At 44.7% G+C, this 17,296-nt stretch overlaps 2 protein-coding genes across 15 annotated transcripts in view; one reads left to right on the forward strand and one right to left on the reverse strand.

Moving 5' to 3' along the window:
* Positions 1 to 13,621, reverse strand: part of ZNF790 (zinc finger protein 790) — a 29,739-nt gene extending 16,118 nt beyond the window's left edge. For 2 of the 10 annotated variants that reach the window (XM_063657626.1, XM_054462436.2), the window contains exon 1: positions 4,723 to 4,854. The gene's annotated coding sequence lies outside the window, so the exon portion shown is untranslated. Of the gene's footprint in view, positions 1 to 4,420; positions 4,559 to 4,641; positions 4,855 to 10,093; positions 10,230 to 12,220; positions 12,528 to 12,919 lie in introns of those variants that run through there. The other 8 variants (XM_054462437.2, XM_054462430.2, XM_054462435.2 and 5 more) reach the window with 8 other exon arrangements.
* Positions 12,533 to 17,296, forward strand: part of ZNF345 (zinc finger protein 345) — a 50,838-nt gene continuing 46,074 nt past the window's right edge. The window contains exons 1-2 of one of the 5 annotated variants that reach the window (XM_054462441.2): positions 12,533 to 12,717; positions 14,087 to 14,161. The gene's annotated coding sequence lies outside the window, so the exon portion shown is untranslated. Of the gene's footprint in view, positions 12,885 to 13,053; positions 13,981 to 14,086; positions 14,162 to 17,296 lie in introns of those variants that run through there. The other 4 variants (XM_054462443.2, XM_054462439.2, XR_008495663.2 and 1 more) reach the window with 4 other exon arrangements.

Consider the following 17,296-nt stretch of genomic DNA (forward strand, 5'->3'; position numbering starts at 1 on the left):
GAGTACAAACCATAAGAGAAAAATGATAATGATCAGACTACATTTTAAAAAGCAATTTCTGTTCATCAGAAAAGAGTGAATGGGCTGGTCACGGTGGCTCACGCCTGTAATCTCAGCACTTTGGAAGGCTGAGGCGGGTGGATCATCTGAGGTCAGGAGTTCGAGACCAGCCTGACCAACATGGAGAAACCCTGTCTCTTACTAAAAATACAAAATTAGCCAGACGTGGTGGTGCATGCCTGTAATCCCATCTACTCAGGAGGCTGAGGCAGGATAATCACTTGAACCCTGGAGGCAGAGCTTGCGGTGAGCCGAGATCGCACCATTGCGCTCTAGCCTGGGCAACAAGAGCGAAACTCTATCTCAAAAAAAAAAAAAAAAAAGAGAGTGAGTAAAAATGCAAACCTTAGGCTAGGAGACGATATACAGAATACACAAAGCTGACAAGGGACTCATTCAGATTATATAAAGAACTCTTAAGGATTAACAATGAAAGACAAGTTTCCCAACAGCTAGGCTAAGAACATGAACTGGCACTTCCCAAAGGAAGATATCCAAATGGACAATGCACATTAAAACAAAGGCATTCAAGTTCCTTAGTCATCAGTTAGGAAAACCACAATGCAATACCACTACATATCCACCATATTGGCAAACATTTTACAGTCTGACAATGCCATGTGTTAACAAGAAGATGGATCAATTGGAACTTGCATAAACTGTTGATGGGAACTTTTAACTGGTTCAGCCATTTTGGAAAACTGACAGTATCTGCTTGAGGAGATTCACATACTCTTACACACCAATTCCTCTCCTTGGAATAACCCAATAGAAATGCATACATGTAAACACAAAATGACAAGTGCAAGAATGCTCTCTTCCTGATTATTCATGAGAATAATGTCATGTCTGTATATATGATAAACTTCAATAAAAAGACTAATTAGAAAGGAATACAGCATATTACAAGGCAAATAAAAACAAAAAAATAAGCAGAGGCCATGATCTTGAGCATGCTAAAGCCTGCAATTCATAATAAACATGTAACAATCATTAATATCTGTATATCAAAGCAACAACAACTTTCATAAAGCAAAAGTTACAGGTTATATAAGAAATAAAATTTTGGCTGTGCGCGGTGGCTCACGCCTGTAATCCCAGCACTTTGGGAGGCCAAGGTGGGCAGATCACAAGGTCAGGAGTTCAAGACCAGCCTGGCCAATGTGGTGAAACCACGTGTCTACTAAAAATACAAAAAAAATTAGCCGGGCATGGTGGCGCATGCCTGTAGTCCCAGCTACTCAGGAGCCTGAGGCAGGAGAATTGCTTGAACCCAGAGGTTGTGGTGAGCCAAGATCGCACCACTGCATTCCAGCCTGGGCGACAGAGGGAGACTCCGTCTCAAAAAAAAAAAGAAAGAAAATTTCATTAATACACCTCTCTCAATCCAAGACAAATAAAGTGCAAGGCAAAAAGTAAGTATAGACCGACCAGATGTTAGATCACAAATAAAAGTTCATAAGTTCCAAAGTTTAAAAATAACATAGTATAGCAAAACTGTAAATTATATTATTGGTGAAGTGGGGACCTATGTACTTTACTGGAAGTCTTTAACGTAATCAATAGAGGTTGAGGTCCCCTTACATCACAGGGATCAAGACTCCTCCACAACACTGAGGCCAAGACACTACACCACTGTATTAGTTTTCTACTGCCATGAGGTAGTGGCTTAAAATAATACAAATCTATTATCATATAGTTCAGTAGAAGTCTGAGTTGGGTCTTACTAGGCTAAAATCAAGGTGTTGGTAAGGCTGTGTTCCTTTCTGGAAGCTCCAGGGGAGAATTCGTTTTCTTATGTTTTCCAGCTTCTAGAGGCCACCAACATTCCTTGGCTCAAAGCCCACGTCCTCTATCTAGTCAGCAATGTGGCATCTCTCTGACCATTCTTCTGCAGTCACATCTCCCTCTGACTTTAAACTCAGCCAGGAAAAGTTCACTGACTTTAAGGACCCATGTCATTATATTGGTCCAACAAGATAATCGCCCCCATTTCAAGGTTCTTAACTTAATCTCCTTTGCAAAGTCCTTTTTGCCATATAAGGTAGCATTGTCCTAGTTTCCAGGGATTAGGAAGTAAACATTGGTTGCAGGGCCATCATTCTGCCTACCTTGACCCCCCTTCTATCTTAAGCTTCCTTCTTTCTGAGAGATACTCAGTGAAGGAAATAATGTATACAGTGGTCCATTTCCAAGACAAAGTGCCTTGAATTGGCTTAGGTAAGCAAACTACAGAAGAAACAGGATATACTAGGCCCCTGCTTGGATAGATGATGCCTGCTTGTCAGCCTCCTGCTTTCTCCCTTTCCCCCACTTAGTTGCCTTCACCCAAACCAAAGAAGTTTAGTCTAAGATGAAAGTTTGCTAGCCTGCAAAATAGCTCGTTTTGTCTGCTTTTATCAGCCTGCCCAGCTACTTAGGTCATAAGTCAACTATTGAAGAGCCCTTGAGCTAACTAGGATTGCAATGCATTGTGGGCTGCAACCAAATGCAGCAAGACAAGCCTAAAAAAAAAAAAAAACCACAGCAGCCGGGCGCAGTGGCTCACGCCTGTAATCCCAGCACTTTGGAAGGCCGAGGCGGGCGGATCACGAAGTCAAGAGATCGAGACCATCCTGGCCAACATGGTGAAAACCCTATCTCTACTAAAAATACAAAACTTAGACGGGCGTGGTGGCACGCACCTGTAGTCCCAGCTACTCAGGAGGCTGAGGCAGGAGAATCACTTGAACCTGGGAGGCGGAGCTTGCAGTGAGCTGTGATTGCACCACTGCACTCCAGCCTGGTGACAGAACGAGATTCCGTCTCACAAAAAAACAAAACAAAACACCTGAAGCCCCTACCTAACAATCAATAGGCAACATCCGGGAAGATTGTGACCCCATAGTTCTCAGCCTATGAGGAACCAGGGGAGGAACCTGTGCACTAGGGGATAAATTGCTTGTTGAAACTGTGTTGGGTGTGCCTATCAGACACCGATCTTGCAAGACCATCATTAAAAGTCTCACTTTCGCTGTTCTCCGGGTCTCTGAGTCCATTCTTTGGGGCGGGTAAGTTTGTTTCTCACACTCAAGAAATCATCTTTCACTATCCCACGCTATCTCTCCAAAACTGACTTGAATCCAACCAGAATAAGTGTCAATCCAACCTTGTATTTACATTTATCTACTATAAGAAGTCCCAGAATTTCTAGTCAACTGTCTTTTCAGACATTGTACACCATCAAGTCTCATTTGTCCCCTTTTCTCATTCTTCCCAACTTTCAACACTTTTCCTGTATGCCTTCATAATAGAATTCATAATTCATTAACAACCAACTCCTCTTTTATCTTCAACCACTTCCTTGAACACGCCCTAACATTCTGAGTCTAACAGAAACTAGGCTGTATCTGGAGGACTCTGCAGCCCTCTCAACATTTCCCCAGCCACAGCCTCTTACCAGTGGGTCTGAAAATGGAACAGATGGCCGGCCTCCTTGTTGTTCACTACCTTCAGACCTTTCTTCTTCCCTCCTCCACAAACTCTAGTTTTGAATTTCCTGCCATGAGATTATATATAACTGACCACATCTCACTTTTGTTGACCTCTACCAAACATAGGCTATTTTCCCCCTATATCTGAAATCTTCAGCTCATGGTTTACTCTCTGCAGCGCGATTACCCTTTTCTATTATTTTTAATTCTTGCATTTTTAACTACGCCCACACAGATGAGCCTTGTTTACTTACCCTTGCCTGGACTTTTCCCCCCTCCTGGCTCATTTCCAACATGTTGATGGGTGGTTGTTCCCCAGCCCTCTACCCCCACCTGCTGCTCTATTTCTCTGCCCTAATTTACGGAGAAACTCTTGAACTATGTTGTCTACACTGTGTCCCATTCTTCTCCCCTCCTTTTCTAGGTTGCCCCCACTCCAATCCAGCTACGGGCCAGCACAAAAACTGCTCCCCACACATTCACGAAGGACTATGCCTGTCACTCAACGCAAGGCTCAATTCTTTGTTTTTGGCCCCATAGCGGCTGCTATCACTACCTTTACGAACGTGGTCACGCACAACGCGACGCAGTCATAATCACGTACATACAGTCACATTTAAATAGTCCATTAGGGTCACACAGCGCCCGTCAACGGCGTGTGCGCGTACACGCGTGCGTACACACACACACACACGAGAAGCTCCCGTCGCGGCCCCAGCTCCTGCATCAATTTCACTCTCGCATCCACGGCTCCCATCGCGATCGCTCGCCCCCACGCTCCCTCGCCGGCAAAGCTACTAACTCCAAAGACGTTAGCACCTCACTCTCCTCAGCCCCGGCCTCGGGCCCTCCGGAGTCATTCGGCTTCTGGTCTCAGAATCACTCACCCGGCCCTGCGGTCCCTTGATGGTGGGAAGGTTCCGCGATCTCCCTGTTATCCCTAAAGGGACAGAGCGCTGACAGGAAGTTGCCCGGGGAACGGTGCACTCTGGGAAATGTAGTCCGGAGCCTGGGCCGTCTTTAACTGCCCCGGGCACCGCGGTCACCATTAATGGACCCTGGATTTGAGCCCCATCCCCTCGCTGGGCAAAGACCATCGCCCACACACCGCTCACATCTGCTGCCGAGAGCTTCCAGAATTCCAGGCCGCGTTTAGGAAGCTTCAGCGGAGGCCCGCAGGCTGCCCTACCTCTGCAAAAGGCTCCCAGCCATGGGAACAAGACAGTAAGCCCAGGCCATCTTAGGCTGGAAGTCACCTTGGCCCCGACGGCCCCTGGGAAATGTAGTCCAGAGCCTGGAACACTGCAGAAATAACCTCAAGCTTAAAATGTGCAAAGGGCATAAATGGAAATAAAAAGATAGATACCAAGAAAAAATATTATAAAATGTGCCTATATGAGATTTATAAATCACTAATTTCCACCATATATAAAGTGCTCATACATTTCAATAAAAATGAATAATATTTCTAGAATTTAAAAAATTAGTATTATAGTAAGACAAAGGAAACATAGTTCATAGAAATAATAAGTTTTAAATATTTAAAAAGGTATTCACCTTCATATCCAATGAAGCAAAGTCAATAATATAATCAAAATGAAACTGTAAAAGTCACTTTAGGAATACAATGGAGTGGCTTGCAGCAAACCAGTATTCCTGCAGAAAACTAAAAAATCAGATATAATACAAAAAAAAAAAAACAAAGCTTTTTTACTTTTTTTCCTGTATGAAAAAGACATGGGGGGCTGGGCGCGGTGGCTCATGCCTGTAATCCCAGCACTTTGGGAGGCTGAGGCAGGTGAATCACGAGGTCAGGAGTTCGAGAGCAGCCTGGCCAACATGGTGAAACCCTGAATCTATTAAAAATACAAAAAATTAGCTGTGTGTAGTGGCGGGTGCCTGTAATCCCAGCTACTCAGGAGGCTGAGGCAGGAGAATCGCTTGAACCCAGGAGGTGGAGGTTGCAGTGAGCCAAGATCACGCCACCACACTCCAGTCCTGGTGACAGAGTAAGACTCCATCTCAAAAAAAAAAAAGGAAAAAAAAAAAGACATGAGAGAGTGTTTGGGACAACCAGGAATAGCGTAGTCAAGACTCTAGATTGTAGGTAATCACAGACATTGCACAGCCACATTTTTCCTGGATTATTTGCCAATTCTTGGCAAAGGGCAGAAGGATCCAGACTGCTGGGACTTTAGTTTTCTGGGCCTAAAAACACAACATGGGAGACTTTATGGGCCAAGATCCCTGTGAGAAAAGAGGGACAGAGATTTGAACTCTACATAAGGCTGTTTTCTTCTCAAGACAGTTACCCATTTCTGAAACTGGTTGGGTCAGGAGGCTCAGGAACTTAAGCGGAAAGCTTCCAAAAAGCAGCAGAGTTTTTGGTAGTCTTGCTGGATTAAGACGACAAAGATTTTGAGTTCAGGCCTTGGCAGGGGAAGGGGCCTTGGTGAACACACCAGATCCTCCTACTGAAACCCTGATGGGCTACGCCCTAGGAGCAGGGGCAAACCAGAAGCACAATGAACCTCAACAACCATAATGGAGCCTTGACTCAACTCAATCACTGATTAAATGAAGGTCATCAGCCCCTACTTGATTTGCCCAGTAAAGGAAAGGATGAATTCTCTAAAGGAAGATATTATCTGCAGCTTCTACTATTTTTATACACCAGTCCAGAATTTAATTTTAAAAAGTATTAAGCATGCCGAGACAGGACTGTATGACAGAAAACTCTTTGAAAAAACAAACAGGTCGGCCAGGCACAGTGGCTCACACCTGTAATCCCAGCACTTTGGGAGGCCGAGGCGGGTGGATCACCTGAGGTTGGGAGTTCGAGACCAGCCTGACAAATATGGAGAAACCCCGTCTCTACTAAAAGTACAAAATTAGCCGGGCGTGGTGGCACATGCCTGTAATCCCAGCTGCTCGGGAGGCTGAGGCAGGAGAATTGCTTGAACCCAGAGGCGGAGGTTGCGGTGAGCCGAGATCACACCATTGCACTCTAGCCTTGGCAACAAGAGCAAAACTCCATCTCAAAAAAAAAAACAAATTAAAAAAAAAAAAAGGCCGGGCAGGGTGACTGATGCCTGTAATCCCAGCACTTTGGGAATGCCTGGGTGGATTGCTTGAGCCCAGGAGTTTGAGATCAGCCTGGGCAATACGGCAAAACCTCACCTCTATAAAAAAATTAGATGGGTGTGGTGATACATACCTGTGGTCCCAGCTACTTAGGAAGCTGAGGTGGGAGGATCGTTTGAGCTCAGGAGGTTGAGGCTGCAGTGAGCTGAAAACACACCACTGTGCTCCAGCCTGAGCAATAAAGCGATACCCTGTCTCAAAAACAAAACAAAACAAAAAACAAAGAAAAAACAAAAAGCCCCCAAACTCCAAACAACAAACAAACAAGCAAACAATAGAAATAGACCAAAATGTGATCCTGACATTAGAGTAAGTAGGCAAGGACTTTTTAAAAAGATGAAAAGATGAAAAATTACACCAAAGAACTAGTGTACACATTGGTATGTATAACTGAAGTCCCAAAAGAAAAGTAGAGAGAGCATGGAGAAGAGCCCTATTTGAAGAGATAATGGCAAGGAATTTCCCAAAACCGATTAAACACAGCAACCATAGATTCAAGAAGTTCACCAAAACTCTGAGAAAAACATATATATAACCTAGAATTCTATACTCAGTAAAAATCTCCTTCAAAAAAGAAAGGATAAAAAGACATTTCAGACAGACCATGAGAATCCATTGCTATCAGAACACCACTAAAAGATATACTAAATGGAGTTTTTCGAGAAGAACAAGATCTCAGATGAAACAGAAAGAAATTTAGGCCGGGCACAGTGGCTAATACCAGTAATCCCAGCAATTTGGGAGGCCAAGGTGGAGGTTCATTTGCATCTAGGAGTTCAAGACCAGCCTAAGCAATATAGCAAGACTTTGCCTCTACAAAAAATAAAAAATTAGCTGGGTGTGGTGGCGCACACCTGTGCTCCCAGCTACTCAGGAGGCTGAGGTAGGAGGATCACTTGAGCCTGGGAGGTCAAGGCTGCAGTGAGCCATGATCATGCCACTGCACTCAACCTGGGTGACAGAGTCCCTGTTTCCAAAAAAAAAAAAAAAAATTAGTAGGGAAGGAATAGCAATAGAAAGAGTAAATATGTGAATATAAATGAATATTAACTGCACAAAGTAATATATTGCCCTCTGGGGTTTTGAATCTATGCAGAATTAAAATAAATAACAAAAATAAAGCAAAAATGAGGATGGAGGTAAATGGAGTTAAAGTGTCCCAAGGTCCTCTAATAGTATTGGGGAAATGGTAAACTCAATAATTTGTTCTAGACTAAAAGAAACAGGAATGCTGTAATCTTTCAGGTAATCACTAAAAGATTTTTAAAAACATGTACAACAAATTGATAGAAAAAATGGATCCACCTTTGGCTTTGCAGAAAATGACAGTGCAATATGACAGCACAAAGATTTATAAAGAACCTAGATTCTTTTTTTTTTTTTTTTTTTTTTGAGAGGGGTGGTGGGAGACGGAGTTTCACTCTTGTTGCCCAGGCTGGAGTGCAATGGCATGATCTCAGCTCACTGCAACCTCTGCCTCCCGGGTTCAAGCGATTCTCCTGCCTCAGCCTACCCAGTAGCTGGGATTACAGGCATGCACCACCACACTTGGCTAATTTTTGTATTTTATTAGAGACGGTGTTTCGCCATGTTGGCCAGGATGGTCTTGAACTCCTGACCTCAGGTGATACACCCATCTCGGCCTCCCAAAGTGCTTGGATTACAGGCATGAGCCACCACACCTGGCCCCGATCTTATCTTTATCTGGAATATGATATATTTCATTTACACATTCATTGTCCACTTCCCCAACTAGAATGGTATACTCTGTGAGGACTGTTCTGTTCACTGATATTTTCCTAGTGCCTAGAATAGCACCTGGCACAGATAAGGAGCTCAATGAGGCCAGGCGCAGTGGCTCACGCCTGTAGTCCCAGCACTTTGGGAGGACGAGGCAGGCAGATCACGAGGTCAGGAGATCGAGACTATCCTGGTTAACATGGTGAAACCCTGTCTCTACTAAAAATACAAAAAATTAGCCAGGCATGGTGGCAGGCGCCTGTAGTCCCAGCTACTCGGGAGGCTGAGGCAGAATTCTTGAACCTGGGAAGCAGAGGTTGCAGTGAGCCGAGATAGTGCCACTGCACTCCAGCCTGGGCGACAGAGCAAGGCTCCTTCTCAAAAAAAAAACCAAAACAGAGCTCAATGAATATCTGCTGAATGAAGAAATACAATGGTTGACAGGAACAGGAAATAGGAACTTTCATACATTTTTGGTTGGAATAAAAATTAGTTCACCATTTGTGGACAGTAAATACTTACATAGCCTCTGTGTTCTAACTGCATTTCCTTAGATTCTCTATTAGTCTATTTGGCACTCGTTCATCAAGAGGCCAATTATATTAACTATATTTTCTTATTTTCTGTATTCTTGATGCTCTGGCATTTGGGGACCTTACCAAAAACAGGGAGAGGCTGCTCCTCTCAGGGCTAATTCCTAAAGATAATCACAGTTTTCCAATGAGCACAGCTTACATATGCAAACCAACCAATCCTGAGTCTATACCTTTCTGATATTGTGATGTAATAAGAAATATGTATTTTGGTCTTTATCCATGTCCGTGGTTCTTGGCTCATGGGTCCTAAAACCCTTGTAGTTTCCTAAACAGTATTTTCTGTTAAAACACTTGTTCTTAGCTGAGTGCGGTGGCTCACACCTGTAATCCCAGCACTTTGAGAGGCCAAGGTGGGCAGATCATGAGGTTAGGAGTTCAAGACCAGCCTGGCCAACATGGTGAAACCCTGTCTTTACTAAAAATACAAAAATTAGCCAGGTGTGGTGGCGCACATCTGTAATCCCAGCTACTCGGGAGGCTGAGGCAGAATTGCTTGAACCCAGGAAGCAGTGGTTGCAGTGAGCCGAGATTGCGCCACTGCACTCCAGCCTGGGCAACAGAGTAAGACTTTGTCTTGGGAAAAAAAAAAAACAAAAACACTTGTTCTTTTGTCCTTGGTTATGTTCTGAATGTGTCCCCCAAAATTTATATAGTGAAACTTAATTGCCAATGTGTTAGATTAAGAAGTGGAGCCCTTCACGCCTGTAATCCCAGCACTTTGGGAGGCCGAGGCGGGCAGATCACCTGAGGTCAGGAGTTCGAGACCAGCCTGGCCAACATGGTGAAACCTCGTCTCTACTAAAATACAAAAATTAGCTGGGGTTGGTGGCGTGTGCCTGTAATCCCAGCTACTCGGGAGACTGAGACAGGAGAATCACTTGAACTGGGGAGGTAGAGGTTGCAGTGAGCCAAGATCATGTCATTACACTCCAGCCTGGGTGACAAAGAGAGACTCTGTCTCAAAAAAAAAAAAGAAGTGGAGCCCTTAGGAGGTGATTAAATTATGAGGGAAGAGCCTACATAGATGGAATTAGTGCTTTAAAAAAAAGGATTGAGGGAATGAGTCCAGCCCTTCAGTACCTTCTGACATGTGGGGACACAGCATTCCTGCCCTCTGGAGGATGCAGCAGCAAGGTCCCATCTTGGAATCAGAGAGCAGACCTACCAGACACCAATCCTGCTGGCATCTCAATCTTGAACTTCCCAGCCTCCAGAACTGTGGGAAATAATTTTCTATTATTTACAAATTACTTAGTCTCAGGTATTTTGCTGTAGAAGTACTAAGGGACTAAGACACTTCAGTTCCTGAAATAGCACCAGAGTAATAAATGTGAAAGATGTCTTTATTGTTCATTAACCAACCCCTTTCAACCACAAGTGAGTTAATGAGGTGATGTTAGTAAAGCCCCTACATAACCACAGGATAGGGCAACCAACATGTGATTAGAAGGTTGGAAAGTTCTGCCCTACCCCATGACTTCTGGGAAAAGGAAAAGGGCTGAAGGTTGAACTCATCACCAATCACTGCTGATTTAATTAATCATGCCTACATAATGAAGCCTCCATAAAAACACAAAGGGCTGGGTTCAAACAGCTTATTTCCCAGACCTCCCCACAGGCATTTTCTTTCTTCTGTTTTTTAGGAGACATTGGTAGGGTAAACATACAAAAATGTGATTGCCTCATTCAACCAAGAGCCTTAGCCATAATTAAAAGGTGTTCAGATGGAGCTGTACAGGAATGTGATGCTGGAAAACTAGAGCAACAGAGCCACATTTGGTATAGATCACTTCCCTGTATAGTCCAAATTTTGTTGTTCTTGTTTTTTGGGTCTTTTTGTTTGTTTGTTTGTTGTGTTGTGTTTTGTTTTAAGGAGCGGAGAGTTTAATAGGCAAGAAGGAAGGGAGAAGACAGAAGGAAGAAGTTCCCCCATACAGAGATGGGGGTTGCGGGGGGGTGGCTCCAAAGCCGAAAGAGGAGGTCCCCTTGTTTTTTGGGTTTTTTGGGGTTTTTTGAGATGGAGTCTCGCTCTGTCACCCAGGCTGGAGTGCAGTGGTGCGATCTCAGTTCACTGCAACCTCTGCCTGCCGGGTTCAAGCCACTCTCCTGCGTCAGCCTCCCAAGTAGCTGGGATTACAGGTGCACACCACCACCCCCAGCTAATTTTGTATTTTTAGTAGAGACGGGGTTTCACCATATTGGCCAGGCTGGTCTCGAACTCTTGGGCTCAAGTGATCCACCCACCTCAGTCTCCCAAAGTGCTGGGATTACAGGCGTGAGCCACTGCACTCCTACTTGGTTTTTTTGTTTTGTTTTGTTTTGTTTGTAGAAAGTATGCTGTTCAGGCTGGTCTCAAACTCCTGGGCTCAAGTGATCCTCCTGCCTCAGCCTTCCAAAGTGCTGAGATCACAGGCATGAACCACCATGCCCCGCCTTTCCTGCCATTTTTAAAAGCTTCAGGATTATATTTTATATCAGCATTTCCTGTTGTCATACACTTCCTACCATCGTATTTCGGCAACCTCTACTACCGCCCAAAGTTTCTAGCTTAAAAAATTATTGATTTCCTCCTAGCTCCCCTTTCTGTCAGTTTTTTAATTTTATATTTGTTTTCAAATGAGTCCTCACATTGATTTTAAAAATTTATCAAGATTATAGTGAAAAGGAAGCTTCCCTTTCATATTTATCTTCCCTATATGCATCTATTATGATGGATTTCTTTTTTAAACTACTTTTAGTACTCATAACTGATTTTGAATTCTAGTTCAGAAAAAATGTCTGAATGTTAAATGTTTACATAAAAAATGCTATTTTATTATATGAGTAATGGAGCTTCCCCCCTTTAAAACTGCTGCTCCAGGAAGATACAACCTTGTTATCACAATTTAAAGAGAAAATGAGACTTGGAGGTTCAGATTCCTCCACAATCACAGTATCAGCTACCCACGCAGTGACCCACATTCAGGTGATTACACACACTCATACACAGATCCACACACGATCTTGCCCCCCCACCTCCACACACTCAATATGACCTCCCCACGCCCAAAGCTGCACACATCTTGACCTCACCTCTCACACACACACACCAATCTGACCCGCACGCGGTTTCTTTCACTCAACTATCCAGACACCCCTCATCCCACCAGCACAAGCAGGCCCACCGCGGTCTCACACACACTCGAGCCTTCCTTTGTCCAGTCTCACATGCATGACTGGGATCGCGGATTTGTCCCCTTCCGACTCCCCAAGCTGGTTCGGTCCCAGACGCTCAGGTGCCACATTGGGATGCGCTCTCCCAGCTCCTCCACACGCTACGCAGCTGCCCGCCTCAAGAGCGTCTGCGTGCTTCCAGCGTTAAGTGGAATTCCAAGCAGCCTCCGGGGCAAAGTTAGTCTAGTCACTGCGGCCAGACTGCCGCCTCAAGACCCAGAGAACGCAGCCCACTTAGGTTGGGCCCATCTATCCCCGGCGAGGCTTGGACTACGTTTCCCAGGAGACCCTGCGGTCCAGTATGTCTCCCGGGGAGGGGCGGAAGCCCGGGAGCCGCCCTCTGAGGCTGGGCGGGGTGAAAGAAAACTTGCACCAGAGGACTCAAAATAGGCAAGAAGGACTTGGTTAAAGACTATTGCAATAGTCAACTTCCAATACAACAGCAGCTGGAGATTTATAGCTAACGGGCTGGGTGAAGGAGTTAAAGGATGGTAAATTACTAAGAGGAAGTTAAGTATCAAGGGTGGGGGGATTGTTGCTAAACTGGCTTAGCTGGATTCTTGCTGAAGTGCGGTTCGCAGGCTATGGAGGAGGCCTGGCCAAACAAAAAGGGCTCAGAGGAGCCTGACTAAAGCTTGGTCTAGGGACTCCTTGTCAGGTGAGACTCCCGGAAGGCTCCGATGGGCAGCTCACCTCAGAGATAGTTTTGTTGGTGCCAGAGTCCGCGCCATGGGAATCGGGATGGTTGGGCTGTAGCTTTCGGCAACCTGTCGCTTTCTGGACTACACTTCCCAGAAGCCTCTACGCCCAGGGCACTCTCCCGCGATAACTAGATTGTCTCTTGAGGAGTGGGCGGGATCTTCCCGCGGGTTTGGGCAAGCGGCCTTGGGGCTTTGTGAGATAGCTAGGGTCGACTTGCTTGGATTCCAGTAGAGCGGAGCTGACCCTATCCGAGCAGGCGTAAGTGAGGCGGCTCGGAGCCTGGCGCGACAGGAACTCCCGACCTGTGTGGGCTGCTTGGGCAACAGGCTAAGGAGCGATTGTGAGGCGTGTGTACGGTTGTGACGGGGGGTGTCTCTATGGTGGGCGTGTGTCTGTGCGGCCGTGTATGGAACTGTGAGGGCGGGGAGGAGGACTTTTTGTTTATGTTTGTGCGGGTGTGAGTAGAGTTTAATTGTGACCGGATTGGGCACTGTGTTTGCGAGTGTGAGGTTCCTGGACCGCGGTTGTGACTGTATGTCCCCTTGGGGGGTGTGTGTGTGTGTTTACTACCATTTGCCGAACTGTGTGTAGTATGCCTTAATTTTGAGGTTTGTGGCAGCTTCTTTGTGTGTGTGTGTGTGTGTGTGTATGTGCGCGCGCGCGCGTTGGTGATATTGATGTAGGGTGCATGTGACTTTGCTGTCATTGTGACCGCAAGGTGTATGTCACTGGGAATTTGAGTGAGAGATGCCCACGGACTCTGTGATTGTGTCCGGTCTACCCCCGTGGTGTGTATGAGTGTGTGATTGTGTGTTGTGTTTAGGTTTGGGGTGTCTGTGACGTTTATGTCTCTATGGTGTGAGTGAGTGAGTTTGTGTGACTATGTGTCCGTATAGCCAATGTAGGTATGGGGAGTCTTTGTCTTTGTGACTTCAGCCACTGGAGACCCCTGTGAGCTCAGGGACAGATTCTGCCCAGAACAACATTGACCCTGCCGTTGTCTGTGATGCCCGGATTGAGCAGGACGCCCTAGACTTCTCTGACCTTCCTCTGTAGGTGGTGGGCAGTAGGGGCTGAGCCAAGATAACTTCTGACATAGTCAAACCGACTGCCTCTCAGAAGAACCTGATGTTTCCTGACTCTTTTCTCCTTCCTCAGCCCTGCCCTGCTTGGATAGAGGCCTCCGGACAGAAGTAAAGAATGGCTGTTGAACATCCACAAGGCACCTGCAAGGTAGCTTGTCCTGTCCTCTTGTTTCCTGAAATCCCTTTTTCTTTGTCAGGACATAGTTGCTTTCCTTCTCTTGAAAATTCTTGCCTATCAGATGACCTGATTCCTGGAGTTTCCATTTTGAGAAAATGTCGTGTCTTCAAACCCCACCTCCCACACCTGATTTTCCCTTACTGATTTGTCAGATGGTTTTTCTTTTTCTTTTTCTTTTTTTTCTTTCTTTCTTTCTTTTTTTTTTTTATTTGAGACAGAATCTGGCTCTGTCGCCCACGCTGGAATGCAGTGGTGCAATCTTGGCTCACTACAGCTTCCGCTTCCCGGACTCAAGCAATTCTCGTGTCTCAGCCTCCCGAGTAGCTGGAATTACAGGCGTATGCCACCAAGCCCGGTTAATTTTTCTATTTTTAGTAGAGACGGGGTTTCACCATGTTGCCCAGGCTGGTCTCACACTCCTGGGCTCAATCCATCCGCCTGCCTCAGCATCCCAAAATGCTGGGATTACAGGTGTGAGCCACCGCACTCGGTTTTAATTTTTCTTTATGCTCTCTTTTTAAAAAATACGATTTCTTTCAGATTATAAAATAAAACATGATTGTTTTAAATAATTTCAAAAGTACAGAAATCCCTGATGAAGAAAATTTATTTTATATATGCACATAAAACATAATTGAATTATGCAGCATTTGCCATTTTATATCCTACATTTTCACATAAAATTAAATATTTTCCCATATAGCATATTTTGAAAATATTTTTAGAGATGCATAACATTTATTTGAATGCCAACAGCTTTTTTCTTCTTCAAATTCGGTACAGAAATGAGACCCACTTGTGCAGCTTAACAAGTAAAATACCAGCTTGTGCAGTTTAACAAGTAATTATAAAGACCCCTGTAAGGGGTATCCAGATCAATAAATAGAATACATCCATCACTGAAGAAGCCTCTACTGTACTCCTCCACAGTCACAAACAACACTGTGCTCCTGTGATGATAATCACTGTGGTCATTTCTTTGCCCTTCATTAGAGCTTTAGTACCTATGAATTAATTCCAAAGCCATAGAAGTGCAATTTTTGTTTGTTTTCTAACTTTGTATGAATAGACATTCTTTTGTTTCTTTTTTTCACAAAAGACTACATAATAAAAGTGACAGTTCATTCTTTTTTTTTTTTGTTTGAGACGGAGTCTTGCCCTGTCACCCAGGCTGGAGTGCGGTGGCAAGATCTCAGCTCACTGCAATCTCCGCCTCTTGGGTTCACGCAATTCTCCTGACTCAGCCTCCGGAGTAGCTGGGATTACAGGTGCGTGCCACCATGCGTGGCTAACTTGTGTATTTTTAGTAGGGACAGGGTTTCACCATGTTGGCCAGGCTGGTCTCGAACTCCTGACCTCCGGTGATCTGCCCGCCTCGGCCTCTCAAAATGCTGGGATTATAGGCATGAGCCACCGCACCCAGCCAACAGTTCATTTTTTATTGCTATATGTATACTATCCCATTATATGAACATATTATAATTTACTTATCCTTCTACTCTTTTTTGTTTGTTTGTTTTTGAGACGGATTCTCACTCTGTTGCCCAGGCTGGAGTGCAATGGCACAATCTTGGCTCACTGCAACCTCCGTCTCTCAAATTCAAGTGATTCTCCTACCTCAGCCTCCCAAGTAGCTGGGATTACAGGTGTGTACCACCAGGCCCGGCTAATTTTTGTATTTTTTAGTAAAGATGAGGTTTCACCACGTTGGCCAGGCTGGTCTTGAACTCCTGACCTCAGATGATCTGCCTGCCTCGGCGTCCCAAAGTGCTGGGATTACAGGCTTGAGCCACTGTGCCTGGCCTTATCCTTCTACTCTTGATGGACATTTGTCTTGTAATTTTTGGCTACTATAGGCAGTGTGACTATGATCATTTTGTGCGCATATTTTGCTACACATTTGGTGCATTTCTTTAGAATATATACCTAGCGATTAAATTGCTGATAGTGGCTGGACGCGGTGGCTCATGCCTGTAATCCCAGAACTTTGGGGGGCCGAGGCAGGCGGATCACGAGGTCAAGAGGTCAAGACCATCCTGGCCAACATGGTGAAACCCCGTCTCTACTAAAAACACAAAAATTAGCTGGGTGTGGTGGCACGCGCCTGTAGTCCCAGCTACTCGGGAGGCTGAGGAGAATCGCTTGAACCTGGGAGGCAGAGGTTGCAGTGAGCCAAGATCGTGCCACTGCCCTCCAGCCTGGCTACAGAGCGAGACTCCATCTCAAAAAAAAAAAAAAAAAATGCTAATAGGTAGGGTTTGTACATCTTCAGTTTTACCGAACATTGCCAAACTGTTCTCTAAAGATACTGTACTTGTGCCAGCAGTTTATAAGAGTTTTCTTAGCTCCACATCCATGCTAGACATCATAAAACTCTTAAATTTTTGCCAATCTGGTGGGTGTCTAATGTTATATTTAATTTATATTTCCTTTATTGCTAATAAAGTTGAGCACTGATTCGTGGCCATTTGAATTTCCCCTTTTTTTTTTTTTTTTTTTTTTTGAGACTGAGTCTCTATTGCCCAGGCTGAAGTGCAGTTGAACGTCCCCTTTTATAAGATGCTGTTCAAATATTTTACCAATTTTTAATTGGGTTTTTCTCTGATTTACAGCAGTTGTACATATGTGTATATATCTTCTGTAAATTAATCTTTTTTCAGTTGTGTGTGTGATAAGTATTTTCACCTGTTCTGGTTTGGCTTTTCACTCTATGTGGTGCCTTTTGACAAATAGAAGTTCTGGATTTCATTGTAATAAAATCATTTCCTATGGTTAGTCTTGTTTAAGAAATTTTTGTCTACCTGAAGATAATGAAGATTTTCTTTGGTCTTAAAGCCAAAAGCTTTCTTTCTTTCTTTTTTTTTTGACTCAGAGTTTCGCTCTCGTTGCCCAGGCTGGAGTGCAATGGCACGATCTCGGCTCACCACAACCTCCGCCTCCTGGGTTCAAGCGATTGTCCTGCCTCAGCCTCCCAAGTAGCTGGGATTACAGGCATGCACCACCATACCTGCCTAATTTTGTATTTTTAGTAGAGACAGGGTTTCTCCATGTTGGTCAGGCTGGCCTGGAACTAGGTGATCCGCCTACCTCAGCCTTCCAAAGTGC

This window comes from Pongo pygmaeus, chromosome 20 (genome assembly GCF_028885625.2).
Source record: "Pongo pygmaeus isolate AG05252 chromosome 20, NHGRI_mPonPyg2-v2.0_pri, whole genome shotgun sequence".
In the NCBI taxonomy this organism is placed as follows: Eukaryota; Metazoa; Chordata; class Mammalia; order Primates; family Hominidae; genus Pongo; species Pongo pygmaeus.